Here is a 16,965-nt window from a genome sequence, read left to right on the forward strand (position 1 = left end):
TTATCGTTATGTTTATTAACTCATATCGCCATGCTATCTCAGGCTGCATTTTCTTGTGGAGGCATTATTTTTACTTATCTTGGTTTAAAAGCAACTTTTAGTTTAAGTTATCACAAGAACTGTCCCTTACTCAAAATATCTGTTATTTACAAGGCAGAACTTTTAAATATTCAATTGGGTTTTAACACATCATCATGGCCACACCATTAGACAACAAGAGTGTTGAAGCAAGCCCTCAATCACGTATCCGGCTAAGCATCAGGCTATGATCGTCCATGGTTTCTATTCACAAGTCGTTGTGTTTGTAGCTTCACGCAATAATATGCGAAAAAGAAAGGGTTTGCTGATCAACCACTTACCAAAGTAGACCACAATGTTGCTCTCCTGTGGCGTCTTCGACACTTAAAATAGAAAACAAGGCAACATTATTGTTTTAGGACACAATATTTTCAAGAATTAGTAAATTTAGGAGCATCATAGACCAGTACACTGTCGTCTTTTATGAAAGTGAACACGCGAGCACGTCGCCGGCGCTCTGCGGTGGCTACCCACAGCACCATCAGCCGACAGGTAAGAAAACGTGCTCGCTTTTGCGTCCTCTATTACGAAAGTGGATAACGAGTCATGGTCAAGGAGGATTAAAGAAAAATCTTCCTTCGTCAAGGTCCGGTAGACGAACGCTGCTGGATTACGTGCCCTCACCACTCGTGCAACGAGAGTCGTTGGGCGATGACTGTGCAGGGCTCGCGAACCACGGTCGAATTCTTGGCAGAAGCCGACGCGCTGAAGGCAGCACCTGTCGCGTGGGCGGAGAGCGAGTGTATTTTAGCAGAGTTTGTCTACCGGCCATCACTCGTTATTTCGTTTGGCAATAACAGATGACGCTGAGTGCAAACGTGTTTTCTTTCGCCGACAGTCGATAAAGGTAAAGGCAGAGCACAGGCCACGCAGCTCACGTATTGCCTTTCGTAAAGGACGGCAGTGTACATTAAAATATTTGTGACCGTATATGCACGAGTGTACTTCTTTACCTTCTGTCAAATCATTTCAGTGCTTAGCACCCATCTGTTAAGGGTTCGCAGTGTCTTACAAGCTTGTATTTCACGGGGAATTAACCTGGCCACCTAAGGGCGTCAATGTGCCGTATCACTTTTCATATCATAAAAGTCACAGTGGCAATTATACTGCTTGCTAATTGAATTGTTGCATTGGTAAAAAATGAAAGTAATTGAGTAGCGTATGTGGGCTATGTCCCGTGAACATGTAAAAGGTATGCGCATCTGACACAATGACCTTGAGTGGCACAATTGTTAGCAGAACAGCACAGCACTGATTAACAGATTAGAATCATCTCCAAACAGTGCCAAAGAGTGCAGCGTCTCACAGAAAGCGACAAAGGCTGGTTTACGTGAGTCCTCCAATGTGGAGACAGGTGAGTATACGGTTGTTTTCGGGCAACCTGAGCGTCTTACCCTGGCCTTAAATAAAGTTTTACTCACTCTCTATCTACCTAAGTCATATGAGTTCCGGGTTACGCTTCCTACCTTTAGGCCCCGATAATATCCTAAAGTACACTTGTCCTATAGCTTTCCCTTAAATTCTGAATGGACCCCTTGATTTTGTTTCAAAAGTCAGCCTTTGTTTAGTTCGGTTAAATACAGCTCACCTGATTCACATACTGTACTCGTGTACTGTTCGCAGGCATGTATTTATTTGTTGTCTTTTCGGTTTTTAAAGACGATAGTCTTTATTTGGGACCTTCGACGAAAAAATTTCGGTCTGTCTGTCTGTCTATACATTTGTGTGTTTGTCCGCCCTTACCGATACCTCAAACGGCACCATACTGCCAACCCCATCCGCAGCGCCCACCAATATTGCTCAAGGTTCAGCGTTAATACTTGTGCGATTGTCCATTAAAACGTAATTATTGCACATATCTGAGGCACCATAACAACACGTCGATGTTTTTTTTATCTGTGCCTTTATACTAGAGAAGGCACACACAAGTAAGTCTAAGGATCTAGTGTTTATCACGCTGCGCTGACAGGGCAACGCGTTGCTCAAAAAGGTAAGCGCTTCCAACGCTTTGCTAAGACGACACGGAGGTGGCCCCTTCCCGTCGCTTTGAGTTCTAGACCTTATCACCTCCGAGACAAACGCGCATCTTTCTCTGCGGGCTGCACGCCTTCTTTCGTTTTCGAACTGCCAGATGGCGCTCGTGTCTAAGGTGCCTCGATGCACTCGTTTGTTTCTGCTACACGCTCGAGGCACTAACGCAGTGCTTCCAGAATACCATTCACTAATTTTCTTGCGCAGAGCACCAAATAAATGTTTTGTTCACTCTCTCCAGATGCAAGACTGTCGTCTTTCGATGACATATGCAGTGTAAAATGTAGATTTGGGGCCAATTTTTCGCTCGCGCTTCTCACAGCCAAACTTTCTTGTGTACTGCTACGTCATTTGCTTTTCCAGTGCCATTGCCTGCAAGATATAATAAATAAATAAACAAATAAATAAATAAATAAGTAAATAAATAAAATGAATAAATAAATGGGCTCAGGCTTATTGGAGTAACCTTGTCCAGCAACGCAAAATAGAAAACTCCAAGCATCATCTATCATAGCAAAAACAACAGCCGTGTGGAGAATTATAGAACAAGAGTTTTTTTTTTTTTTTAAGAAAACCTGGTACAACGGCCGCATGACTACGGGAGAAGAAAAAAAGAGGCAAAAAAAGTTTGATACACTCTCTGGAGACATTGTTCGTGTGTCCCTGCATACCCAACTAATCTATGATTATTATTTGTGCCACTCAGATTCAACTGCTCCCTCTGGCAATCACGATATTTTATTTTCCAAGGACTTAGTTTAAAGGCAACATATTTGCCCACTATTCTTCTGCTATTCATCGTACTGTTTTTTTTGTAATTATTTCTTTTTTTTCTTTTTTGACAATTTTTTTCCGTCTAAATGGTCCCGCACTAGAAATTGTGATGATTGCACGTGAAAGCTCACGGTATTCATCCCGCTGGTTCTCCAGAAGACCCGTTTCACGAACGAAAAGACTAACCCCCGTATTCACAAACGCTCATCGATTCGACTTTTACCCTTCACTTGACAAAGTTGAGCACTACGCCGCTGCTGGGCTGAAAATGACGCTGCGCTGCTCGAGAATCGCACCATATTATCGCAGATATGCAATGACTTGCCATGCTTAGAGAGGGCGCTTCCATCGGCCTTCTCAAGTGAAGGTGAAGCGTTGAGTGAAGGAACGTTCTAGAATACGGGGGTAAGTATCCGGTTGATCCTCGACTAATGAGCCTAATAAGGCTGGCTGCATTAGAACGTGCATTTTGGTCCTCACTAAACGAGGAACGAAGAAAAACCTTGCAGAGAAAAATAAATGAAGTCTGAAAACCATCATTCTAAAAAAAAAATATGCTCCAATATGCTGCGAAATGAAGCTTAGCTGTGTAGAGGCTGGATATTTACCCTTGCGTATTTTACTTCCTTGGGAATACCAGGAATGGTGAATCAGAATCGAAAGCAAACCTGTGTTGCTGGCATTAGTTTTTTTGTACGAATGAAAAATCCAGCCCTTGTCAAAACGGTGCGCAGCACATGAATCAAGACTGGATGTTCACGTCAGGCTCTTTTTGCTGGAAGTGGTACGTCAGGGCTGTATAGACAACCGTTATTCGTAAGCTAAGGCAGGAATGCAATCGGAAAATTTGTCTTTTCCTGCTGTCACCCGCAGCTACCTTCTTCACGAGGAAGTCAACCCTAGCTATGGCGGGAATCCACGTCACACGCATGAGGCAAACCAGTCTTGTGATGGCACCACAGCAGCAGGACATGGTTGGAGGACAAGAAGGGTGTTACCACGATAGCATTCCACGAGGGTCAAGTTACGGCTCTACTTTGCTGATTTTTCTATGTAGTCTTCTGTTACAGTTTTTGTCCTCATTGTGTTGCTGACTACATAGATCATCATTGATAATTTATTACGTGTACGTTACATAGCAAACCTTCTTGACACCTGAGATAAATTCTGCCTAATAAAATAGTTTGAACGAGTTCCTAGTTAAAAACGAGTCTCTTAGCTAATAAACGCAAGAAGACGTTGGAAATGTACAATTTATCTCAACAATTCATAATTTCAAAGTATTTCTTAGTGTACTGCAGGCAAATTAGGTGTTTCTATCTATCTATCTATCTATCTATCTATCTATCTATCTATCTATCTATCTATCTATCTATCTATCTATCTATCTATCTATCTATCTATCTATCTATCTATCTATCTATCTATCTATCTATCTATCTATCTATCTATCTATCTATCTATCTATCTATCTATCTATCTATCTATCTATCTATCTATCTATCTATCTATCTATCTATCTATCTTCAAAGGGAGACGGCCGGAGGTCTATTCTGAGTCAGAACAGAATATTTTTATTATTTATTGCATTTGCATACTTCTCGTGTTTTTGGTCATGGATCATTTTTGACTCACAATGGACGACGTCGTCATCGACACCGACGCGACATATAGATGGGTAATCATTTGCTAACTTCTATGGTAGGTATGCGGCCTGTCGCATTGTATTGTTCTCAGATGGAGCGAGATACAATAATGATGAGTCATCTCATCTCTTTTGCTCGCAGCAGCCGACATACATGAAATATATTTCCATAAATATTTTTGTTGTGATGTTCCTCACGTTTTGGTAGTCATAAAACAACCGAGAAAATCTTGTTCCGGATTCCGGAACTTAAAACAGAATGGTTTCATTAGGACTCAAGATAAATAAAAAGCTTTAGCTGTGGTAAAAAAAAGTGACGTAAAAAACGTTAGGCCTGCGCGGAAGGCGCAGCATAGTCACAGCGAAAGCTAGAAGAGCGGCCTTTCAGAGCCTTTCAAACACTCTTTGGCTTACTTTGGCTAATTAAGCACACTTGTTTGATACACACTAGAGCATTGATAATAAAATTTTTTTGGGTAGTGGGCCGGCATTACCTATAATATATTTCGTCATTCTTCTGAGATGCATGGTATCCGCTAAACACTTGCAAGGAATTTCGTGTCAATTGTTCGTGCAGTGGCTGATGACGATGACGAATTATGGCTGAGGTGGATATGCGCCACAGGTATAGGGAAACAAGGACAAGCTTTTGTAATGTGTTGGAGCAATGGACAACCCACTCGTTACGCTATCCGCAATGTGCGACCACTGGTTGTTCTTTCGCTGTTTTAAAACGCTTTATAAGTCATATTAACGCGATTGCTTTCCCGACATCCAGCATGCCTATAGGGCAAGTTTGCCATCAAGTATTCAGCACCGGTGTGGCTCAGTGGGTAAATATTGGACTGGCACCCAGTGAACCCGAGTTCGAGTAGTTGGTGCTAGGTTTTTTTCCCCTAATTTATAACTTCGCGCGATGTGGTTATGGACACCGGCTGCGGTGGCGGCAGTGGCGATGGCGGCGGACAACTGCGCGTGACCCGAGCTGTGATCTCATAACAGATTTCGCTGTAAAATGACGAATGATCACAACTAAGAAAATTACAACTACAATCGTGGCACAATTGTCGGCAATATCAAATAGATGCTATTATTTAGAACATTATCTCTTGGCCTAAATAAAATGTGGGGCTTACCGTTCCAAAATGCACGTTAAAGAACCCCAGGTGGTCGAAATTACCGGAGCCCTCCACAACGGTGTCTTTCATAACCTTATGGTGGTTTTGGAACATTAAACCCCACTTATTAGGCAATCGATACCGTTTCAAAACCACAGGAGGAAGAGGAGGAGGAGTTGGAGAAGGAGGAGGTAAAATTAAAGGCAAGGAGGTCAACCAGATGCAGGTCTGGTTTCTGATAATGAGATAATGAGAGAGATAAAGAGAGATAATGTGATAATGAGAGATGATGTAGTGGAGGGCTTTGAAAATAAGGACCAACAGGGGTTCTTTAACGTGCGCCTAAAGCTAAGCACACGGATTTCAATCATTTTCGCCAGCATCGAAAATGTTGCCGCCGAGGCCGGAGCTTGATCCCGCGTACTTCGAGTCAGTTGTCGAGTGTCATAAGTTAGCCACTAGATCAACGTGGTGGGCTATCTCTTAACATGGTGTCTTTGCAAATATTTTACCGAATGTTTTCACTGATAGGGTGAAGCCAGTGCCCACATAGTGGTTTGCATTTGCAATGCAGCAAAGTTGCATCAGAGTTGTCCTTCTGTTAACCTAATAATCATAGGCGTGCCAATTCATCCCCATTTGAGGGAGGAACACGCCAATGTTAAAAAAATACAAGCATTGTTCTTATGCCCCCGCACCATGTGAATCGCGCCAAGTGGAAGTGGTTTACAGCTGCCCTGATTACGATGAACTCGTTCATAATGAATTATGATTGTCCTCACCAACTACATCAAGAATGTGTGTAGCTGCTCAGGCGCATGCTTTGCTTGACGTAAGAGTATTGGTTACAATGATGAGTTACGGCATGTTGGGCACTGCGCAAGCGTACTTGCAGCAAGCACGACCAATTTCGTTCTAACAGGCATTCCTCTATTAGCGGTACATTAGAGGTGTGTGGCCAGACGCGAAACGTGGGCAGCCCATTCCAGTGTGATAGCTGACTCCGGAAATTTCGACCATTTGATGCTCTTTACCATGCGCTGATATGGCGCAGCTTTGTATAGCATGAGCGCATAGACGAACTAGGCGATCCAATTAAAAATTATTACCAGCCAGCAGGGAGTACTAAACCCACCAAACACGAACTCAAAGAAAAATGTGCTTACGTAGAGAGTTTTAATAAGAAGTGCGGTTACGTGGGGCGATTCTGTTGTAATCGACAGTCGTTCTCATTATCTGGCTCATTACGCACATCCACGAATAGGGGCGTGTTTTTCTATCTTCAAATTGTTTTCACCGTTTGTCTTGAGCAATGAAGCACGATTTTCCTAATATTGATTAATAGGCTTCCCTTTTCCGAAAACTGTCTTTAGGCTATGCGCCCAACTTACTTTGTGGTATTGTTAACAAAATCAAAAGAAGTAATTTAAATGACGTAATTTAGATATATCACGTGCCAATGTCTTCGGACAATTTTGTGCAATGCGAAAATGTCAAGACAACCCTATAATTTTCTGGCATTTGCATATTTAAATCGGGATGTTTTATCTGATTCCCTAATTTATTTTTCATCTTTTGCAAGAGGAAAGCGTTCCGGCTCTTCTGTGTGAAAACATCGGGGTACGCGTGAATGTGCCCAGCCCCCCTGAATCATTAATGCCTAATGAATATTCCAGGTTGGCATTTCTTAGAAATATCTGGAATAGTTTTAAGAAGAACGAAAAAGCCTGAAAAACCAAACTCACGCTCATTAAGGAAAAGGACTCGTTATTTATCCGCCCCAATACGCTTTGCGTTGAGCAAAAAAAAAAAAAGAGCAGCAAAATGTTAAGAATAAATTTAAGTGACAGAAAGAATTACTTGAATAAGATCTCCAGCTCCGGGTACGAAAATCGGGCAAGAATTAGAAAACAGCCACGATCGTATAAGATGATTCGGTGACCTCCACTTCCGTGCAGAAAGAAGTTCTCGATTCGCGCCATGAAAACGTAACAGCAGTGCTGCTAATAGTGTGTGGAATATTGTGCACCAGTAAAGGGCAAGCAAATCTAATTTTTGAAATTTCTTTTCTTTATTTTTAGCTTGAAAAAGTAGAAACGAGGATTTTTTTTCTGGGGGGGGGGGGTACTGAAGTCAGTAAATAAGTAAATGTAGCTAGCGCATTAGACAATTTTTGAGAGAACATCATTTTCGAAACACTTGGGAGCCAAGTTGCTTTGCTCGGTCAGGCCTAGTGAGCCGCAAAGGCCAGTGGGGGCCGTGGACTAGGGGAACCACACACCTTCTTCTTAATTCCCTCCAGTACAATAAGGTTTCTACTAGTACTATTGCTACTTGGTCCCTCTGAAACGTTACTTTTCCAACGACACGTGCACATGTTTTTTTTTAAGGTAAACGTATTTCCGGAGGCCTTGGTGCCTATAGGAGGGTCTGGTTATTTCTTTTTGAAGTGATAATATTCTGAGTATTGTTGTTAATTATTCCACCATTTAAATGAAGATAAAAGAATGGACACTGAGGAATTTAAGCGTTGTTTCTGTTATATACATGACGATGCAAAATCTTTCCAAAACATGCATACATTAGAAGAGTGCACGGAATTGAAGTGTTCACAGAACTGAAACGTTGCCTTAGCATTCGTTGCCAACTTGCAGATAACGCGTGCCTCGAGTACTCTGCTAAGAACAGTCATGTACCCAGGCGCCAATCTCGGATTAAAAAGTAAATTTGAAAAAAATGAGGACTTTTGTAAACTGTACTGGCGACATGAGAAAGTTGATGAAAGCAAAACGACCAAGTCTATGCTGATGTAAGAACTTGAAATGCTGCAGACAAGAAAACTCTCGAAGCTTAAGTTGTATTGTATACCACTCGAAGCACTAGCTTGCTTCTTATACCACGAACCCATGTGGTACTAATGACTTAAGTATTTCAACATATGCAAAAAAAAATACTTGGTAAGATTATTCGAACGTCTCCCAAATACGCTTTTGGTTCAAGTAAATAGAGAAATCTGGATGTATGCAGCACCCACAAGTCTTAAGTCAGTAACATTAAGTCATTAACACTTGTGACACTGCATTTTTTTTTTCAACTTTCAAAGATGAATGTGTTTACTGGGCCTTTTGGGTTACTATTTACTTTATTTTATTTTTATTGCGAAGCTTCTTTTCTCTGCTTGTGTATGTCAAAAGAAAAAAAAAACACGTGGCTGATCTTAGCAACCAGGAAATCACAGAGCATCTTTAAATCCACGCCTTGCATGAATATTCGCTCAGCCCCTGCCGAAGAACTTAAAGGCAAGAAAAGCCTTGCATAATTTTTGAATAGGTCGCTATGTATACTGAGTTTTTGGCGTGCCTAATGAGTGAGATTTTATACAACCAGTGTTGTCCTTATCAGAATGATGCATATCTATACAATGGAGTCAACAACGTAAGGTATCATAAAAGCATCAGGATATATATAATAATCGCATGTAATGAGCCACAATGCACCAATATTAAAATATACTCCTAAGACGTGTACTATTCGTCGTACATGATGTAATACGCTCCTCAAAAGTTACCAAATATTTAACAAGTCATTTTAAAAAGGGGGGAATACGAAATAAAAATAAGGAAGAAAAAAAGGCGAGCCCGTCAACTGTCTGAATCAGAGCACTACTCACCCTCGGCAACTCATAAGGGAAGGAATAAGGAGGAATTAAGAGAGATAAAGCGAGATGTGAATATCTAGAAAAAATAACAGATTGGGAGATGGTTAGGGAAGTCTGTTGACGGGCCCCGATCGATGAGTGGTCGTCGAAGAGATGACGTTGTGGACAAAACATCCGTCAGGAACGAAATCTGCCGAGCGTCTCCAAGTCATGCTGGACGAAGCGCTGAAGTATGAGAGTCGCTAGGTTACACATTTTCGTGATATTGCAACGCGTGCTTTATTTTGTATTTTTGTGTAACTGGTTCGTTTCCCGTCGAACCATGGCCTCGCGGAAACCACGCCCGAATGGCTGGGAACCTTTCAAATTCTTTTAGAATATTCTAAGAGACTTGAGAGAGTTAAACAACGGGAAAGATTATTCTGAAACTATCCCGGCCACCAACGATAATGCTGGAGCCTTTCATGCCACAGGCATAAAATGCTGACGCACTTCACCGCTGATCACATTACCCGATGGCCGATACTTCTCTGCTGTGGGTGGGTCGCACATTACTTTTCCTTCGAGAGGCATGAGCCTGTATATGGTGTGCTTCAGGTTAAATGGCTAATTACCACAATATATGTAATCTGCTTGTGGGCAGGCAAATCGACAAAACTGACACTATCTTTTCTTATCTCTCCCTCATCTTTTATTAGTTTACATCTCACGAGGTAGAAGACCCCTAGAACCAAACCTACAACGATTAAGCCTTTCCTTCTGATCTCTATCTACCTCCTTTAGTTTTATTCTTTAATAAATGAGAAATTCTCAAGAGGAAGGTATATAACAGCTGTATTTTGCTGGTACTTAGCTACGGAACAGAAACCTGGAGACTTACAAAGAGGGTTCAGCTTAAATTGAGGGCGACGCAGCGAGCAATGGAAAGAAAAATGGTAGGTGTAACCCTAAGAGACAAGAAGAGAGCAGTGTGGATTAGGGGACAAACAGGGGTTAAGGATATCATAGTCGACATAATGAAAAAGAAATGGACATGGGCCGGGCATGTAGCGCGTAGACAGGATAACCGCTGGTCATTAAGGGTAACTAACTAGATTCCCAGAGAAGGCAAGCGGATTAGGGGGAGACAGAAGGTTAGGTGGGCAGATGAGATTAAGAAGTTTGCGGGTATAAATTGGCAGCAGCAAGCACAGGACCGGGTTAACTGGCGAAACATGGGAGAGGCCTTTGTCCTGCAGTGGACGCAGTCAGGCTGATGATGATGATGATGATGATGATGATGATGGATGAGGAATAACTATCTGAAAAATATTTGTAGTGCGAACACACGGCACACACACACGCACGCAAGCCCCACTGACACCAAACACGCACAGCGCTTAAAAGTCCGTAAGTTCGTAAGCAATACAAAAGTAAACGGGTAACAAGACAGACCCACCATACTATATATATATATATATATATATATATATATATATATATATATATATATATATATATATATATATATATATATATATATATATATATATATATATATATATATATATATATATATATACTATACGCGAAGTAGTCTGGTACAGAATGCATTTTTCACCATCGTGGAAAGAGACAGACAGACAAAGAACTTTATTCGGGTCCTGAGGAACTGCGTTGTAACGGCCCCGTTTATGGGTTTATGGGGAATCCGTAGCAGTCGCGGGCCGCTCCCACGTAGGGACCGGAAGACCGTGGCCCTCCGCCCTCTCGCAGGCCCTCTGGACAGCTCGAAGTTGAACCAAGAGGTCGCCGCTGTTAAGGGCTTCCTCCCAGTCCTCTTCTTTGTTGAACTCTGCGTCACGTAACGCAGGACATTGCCAGAGCATATGAGGTAATGAGCAATACGCCTCTCCGCAGTCCGGACAATGCTGCTCGATGTTGGGCGAAAAATGACTGAACCTGCCTCGCGAAGGGAAAGACCTCGTTTGAAGCATCCTGTAGGCCGATGATTGCGGTCGCGTAAGTTTAGAATGAGGAAGTGGAAAAGCAATCCGAGATAGATGATAATGAGTCATGATCTCGTGGAAAGTGAGTAGCGAGTCCCTGTATCTTCCGGCGTCCCCGCCTGCGAATCCGCCGGGACCGCGGCAGTGAGCGATACCTCGCGCACGGTCATGGGCAAACTCATTGGCGTTGGGGACATCAGGATGTACGTTGGCCCCCATGTGGGCCGGGAACCATGTTATGGTGTGAAACCCGGCAGCCCCCTCACAGCCGAGGATGGTTGCTGCCTCACGCGAGATCGAGCCCGAGGCGAAAGCCCTAGCTGCGGAACGCGAATCTGTAAAGACATTAGGACGCGATGGGTCCTTCATTGCTATAGCGATGGCGATTTGCTCAACCACCATTGCCGAAACCTTTCCAACCGAGGCAGAGCATAGGAGTGTGCCACTGTGATCAACCGAGACCACTGCGAAGCGATCCGAACCATCGTGGAAAGAGCTACCGGCGAGCGTTTCATAGCGACGCAGACATCGCTTATCGCCCGAGGTACACGTGAAAGGCGCTATTTTCTGTCGCGTGCGAAAATTAAACATGGCAAGGTATGAAATGAAACAAGTGCGAATATCTCGGTGGTTTGAGATGCATCCTCCCTGAAAGAGCTGCGAGCGGTCATAAATTTTACGATGAGCTGTGTTGGGCCGATCACGGCCAACATTACCAAAAATAAGAAACGAGACAATGAAATAGAACTTATATGGGTGCCCGCTCACCCAGGGAATCCAGGGAATGAGGCGGCCCAGAGCGTAGCCCGAGGGTTAATCAACCGGGACGTGGACCCCTCCACCCTGGACTTCCCGCAGGAAGGAATCACCACGTATAACGAAATTACAGTGTATTACCGAGAAAACCGCAAGACATGCGCGGCCCCGCAGGCAGATATGTCAAGGGAACAGGCAACGATCTGGAGGCAAATCCAAACAGATTCTTTGCCCAGCTCTCATTGGCTGTCAAAAATTTATCCAGAAGCGATTACATTAAACTTCCGACATTGCAGCTGCGTGAAAGCTACCCAAAATTACACCCTTTGTGAATGCGAGGGTAACCCCCATCAAGATAAATACGGCCAGCTTCCTCCCTCGAGGCGTGGGAGTCGCTCCTGTCATCAGCTGACTACCGTCTTCAGGCAGAAGTGGTTAACTGGGTCGAAACGGTTGTGGCAAGATGTTGGCCACCACCCTTCGAACCACTGGCAAATTAAGTTTACCGACCTATCTATGCCATCTTTAAAGTTTTTTTTCTCTCTTGCAGAAAATACAGCAACTTTTTTTAGATGCCAAGAGTCCCATGGTCGAGCTCAATCCGGTGTTGGGCGTGACCACCCTTGCTGCACACGCGCGTTTCTTCACCCCTCTCTCTTCTCCTACGCTCAGCCACTTCTCTCACCTCGCAACACTTACAGTGTTTGCTAGTCTACGCTCATTTTTCTCTTTCTCTCTTCTAGGCTTCCTTGCACGCGGCGTCTCCACCTCCATTACGCATGCGCGCCCCCTCCACTCCTTTCCTACGCTCCCCTCTCTCGACTCGCATTGCCGACGCAGGCAGTGTTTGCCAGCGTGTTTCTTGATTGAAAAAAAAAAAAAAACTGGCTGCTCACGCTGAACAACCGTTCACTGGCGATCCCGTATATGTAGTCACCGGATCGTGAAATCCAAGGTGGTGCCCGTGGGAGATTTCTCCTTTGCGTTATTGAACAAAAAGTTCACAGCGTGCGCGTTAACTAAAAGCGGACTGCGGGTCTCTGTGTCCAATCGGAGTCTTCTGTCCCTTATTGCGCATTAGCATCGATTGGCATGCTCCGTAAAAAACACCGGTCCATCACTGCATGCTTTGCTCCTCCCCAAGTTTCTCTCCTGCGCAACGCTGCGATGAGCGCTAGCGTCAATGCCACCGCAAGTGTAAGTGCTAGAGCCCTCTGCTTCGCCTCTACACATGGTTTCTTTTAGCCAGAAATGGCGTAACTTTTTATATCTTACTCAAAAACTATGAACACGATCGTGGGACTATATTCGTTAGCGGTAGCACACGCACGCCCTAGCCGTCTTCACTTCGTTACAAAGCAAGGTTTTCCGCGAGTACAGAAATGTACTCTACTCTGTGTATGAATGTATGTAGTGGGTGTAAGTGTGTGTGAATGTACTTTGTGCTTGTTCTCTAGTTATTTTTTGCGAACCCACTAGCCCAAAAAGAAGTTACCTTAAAAGCACAATACCTTTCTAGCTTTCTTCCTTTAAGACGTCTTTGTTTATCCTATAATTATACTGTGATATAGGACACCAAACCGGCTGTTAACATCTTGGATGTCAGTTTTTTGTTATTCTGATTGTCTATTGCCTAGTCTCTCATTGTGATTTTAGATCACTCGCTCATCTAGTCTTAGCATGAAAAAACTTAGCCCAATGTAAAGGTTATTTAATTAAAGGAATAGTTACATGGGATTACTGTGCAACAGTTCTTTTTGTTTATTCAGAAATACTAGGAGGTTATATCCTTTATTTATGTAGTCCTGTTCTTTGACGTACGTTGTAAAGGTGTCAGCGGTACAGTGTCTACTTGTTATGCCACCTTTTTTTCAATTATTTTATGTACTATCAAAACAGATAATTACCAACTCTTCTAAGGTTCAAACTGGAAATTTACTTGACGGATATACGCTCGCGATGTATTTTAACAGTGTCCTGGGCTCTCATAATATTTCGGAATTCACTATAGTGCTGACATGATTAAAATGAGACTCCAGGCTCTATACTTAAAACATTGATGCACGAGTCGGTTCCCAATTATGGTGTGCAAGCGGCCATATAACTACAAATAAATTGAAAGCAGTTCTATCTCCTTTCCCGCTTCTATAATTGAAGTGTGGTTTGTGGGTCTAGTATGTTTAGTGAATTGACAGAACGATTGTGCTCAGATAAGCAATTTATCATCCATTCATTTATATTACGGGATGTCCTTTTCTTTTTTTTTTTAAAGCACGCCCGAGGAACTCGCTCCGGAAATGCCCAGATCGTATGTTTCAACATCGTGTACGAGGTGCGCTGCCAGACTCCAAGCTTTCGGGTGAGTGTACAGCTGAGGCACGCGCGCAACAATGCCGCACCCAGCGCACCATGCAAAGACGAGGCAGCGCCCAGTGAGTGCATCCACGCATCGCACGTTTCTCGCTTTCCCGTGCTAACAGAAAGAAAAGAAGCCACAGGAACACATCCAGCGTGTTCTGATGCATCGCAAATTTAACGCGTCTTAGCGTGGTATTACCAAGTGAGGGATGTGATAAGCAAAGATAGGAAACTTCTTTGATTTTCGAAAGCGATAACTGAAGGGCATAAGCGACAAGAAGTGCTGTTGAGAAAGTTGTATGGCAAGACTGCATTATAAGAAGCGACTCTGAAGGAATGTGCACGATTATGGCATGCCCCCCCCCCCCCCCCCCAAAAAAAAAAAAAAAAAAAAACTCGACATGAAAGGAGCCTCGTAAAGAGTCATTAGCGTGTATTAGCAAGGTCCGATGAAGACGGCCTATAAAAGGCTGTCTACTTGGGTGTGGTGCTGTATACGCGGGAAGCTTTTCGAGCTTCTCTTGTGCAATCTACATATGAGCTCCTTCAGCTGAAGTCTATTGCATATATGCGTGGCCGTTAATCACGTTTCACGGCCTAATTATAGCCCCTGTGGGTGGCTAGAGAGCAGAACAATATCAGGGGAAAAAACAGACGCATTGACAATGCTTAGCACACTATATCGTGTGCTAGGCATCACTTCGAACTGCCTAGTGCCCCGTCGCAGTGGTCTAGTGGCTAAGGTACTCGGCAGCTGACTCGCAGGTCGCGGGGTCGAATCGCAGCTGTGGCGGCTGCATTTTCGATGGAGGTGAAAATGATGTAGGCCCATATGGTTGGATTTGTGCGCACGTTGAAAAACTGCAGGTGGTCAAAATTTCCGGAGACATTCACTACGGCGTCTCTTATAATCAGACGGTAGTTCTGGGACGTTAAATTCCCCATATCAATGGAACTTCACAGTAAAACCATCGACCCTAATGAGTCTAACATGAAAAGAAAATGTTTTACTTTTCATCTCTTGATAGCGCAATAAATTGTCTGTAGAAACAATCTAACACACCTACAAAGCGAGGCGCGTGCGAATACACACGCACACCCACAAACAAACAAACAATCAAACAAACAAAACAGACAGACTGGAAGATTCTACAGGCAGGTGCTATTTCAGATCGACTGCAAAAGGTGCAACTGCATATTGCAAACTAGTCTTAAAGATTTCTGCAAGGCGGGAAAAGGGTTGTATAGTAAAGAATTGACAGCACCAAGCGCCAGTCGACCAGGTAATTCACTCGAATTATCACAGAAATAAAAGGGTTTCTTGCCGAAGAAAACGTCGTTCTGGTCCGGAGATCGAACGCAGAACGAACACGTTTCCGGGGCTGCCACTCGACCAACTGATATAGGCAAGCAGCTGGATACTGGCAGCGTGAGGCTGAATCACTCAACTCGAAGCACGTAAACACGAACACGAAAGCGTTTTGACGCCGGAATCCACGCAAACGTCGCTGCATATGTGTGACGTATATGACGTTAAAATTCACGTTAAAATGATTCAAAAAGAAAGCTGGAAGAATATGTTCCGCAGTCGGGAATTAGACTCACGACCTCTTTGTCCACGATGACAGGCGCCTGGTACTCTACTATATATGCCAGCAATGCGGATGATGCTCCACAAAGACACCTTGTATCTACCACACATCGTTTCTCGCGTGGTGCCTTCTGTTGGTGGCTGAAGGAGGGACGGTGTGGAGCGGCCGTATGTGAGCGGTGAAGTGTACCACGTTATGAAACAGAGTGCCCATATGGAGCGATTCGGTGACCACACAATGATGTCAGTGATGAACGCTAACCGCACTAGCATCAGGAGTCAGGCTGAAGCGGTCACTATCTTTGCTTTCGTGTCACGTTGGCGTGAGTTGGCTTGTCAGAGTAGTGTAGCTTCAAAACGGACCAATGGTGTTTCTTCGCTACAGACTGCTTCGAATGTGATAGCACCGACTAAAGATAATTTGCGCTATAAGTTCGGTATGAAGGTAAACGATGTCAACCGACATATATCATGCCTTGGTGGGGCAAGACAGAGGCCACTGGAATGCGGAAGCCGTTCGAGCTTTCACGGCGCAAGCTAGGAACCTCCGCCTCGAGTGTCGCTGAGGAGCTGTATGGTACTGTATGCATGAGCACAGGCGTTGGTTGCCCTACAACTAGGGAGCGCACACCCTACCGCTCATCTCGCCAATTGACGGTGCTTTGAAGAAGGCCGTATTGAGAACGAGTGTGTACTTGTGGATGTATGTTTCGTGCGGGATTCACAATATGCTGTGCATAATTGTGTGTTTCAAGCTTTTACAATGATCAAACGATCGTTATGAAAACTAGTCATCGCGATAGAGATGTGTCACTAGGTGTCAGCGTGGTGCATCCACGTCAAACGGAGCTGCGAAAAACCTATAGAGATTGTTAAGTTCCTCATATATCAATATGCAAAAGAAAACTACATTTGTGAAAATACGTTTGTGTTTTTGAGTTATACCAATTGCTACGATGGAAGGTCCA

The sequence above is a fragment of the Rhipicephalus microplus genome, unplaced genomic scaffold (assembly GCF_043290135.1).
Source record: "Rhipicephalus microplus isolate Deutch F79 unplaced genomic scaffold, USDA_Rmic scaffold_176, whole genome shotgun sequence".
Classification (NCBI taxonomy): Eukaryota; Metazoa; Arthropoda; class Arachnida; order Ixodida; family Ixodidae; genus Rhipicephalus; species Rhipicephalus microplus.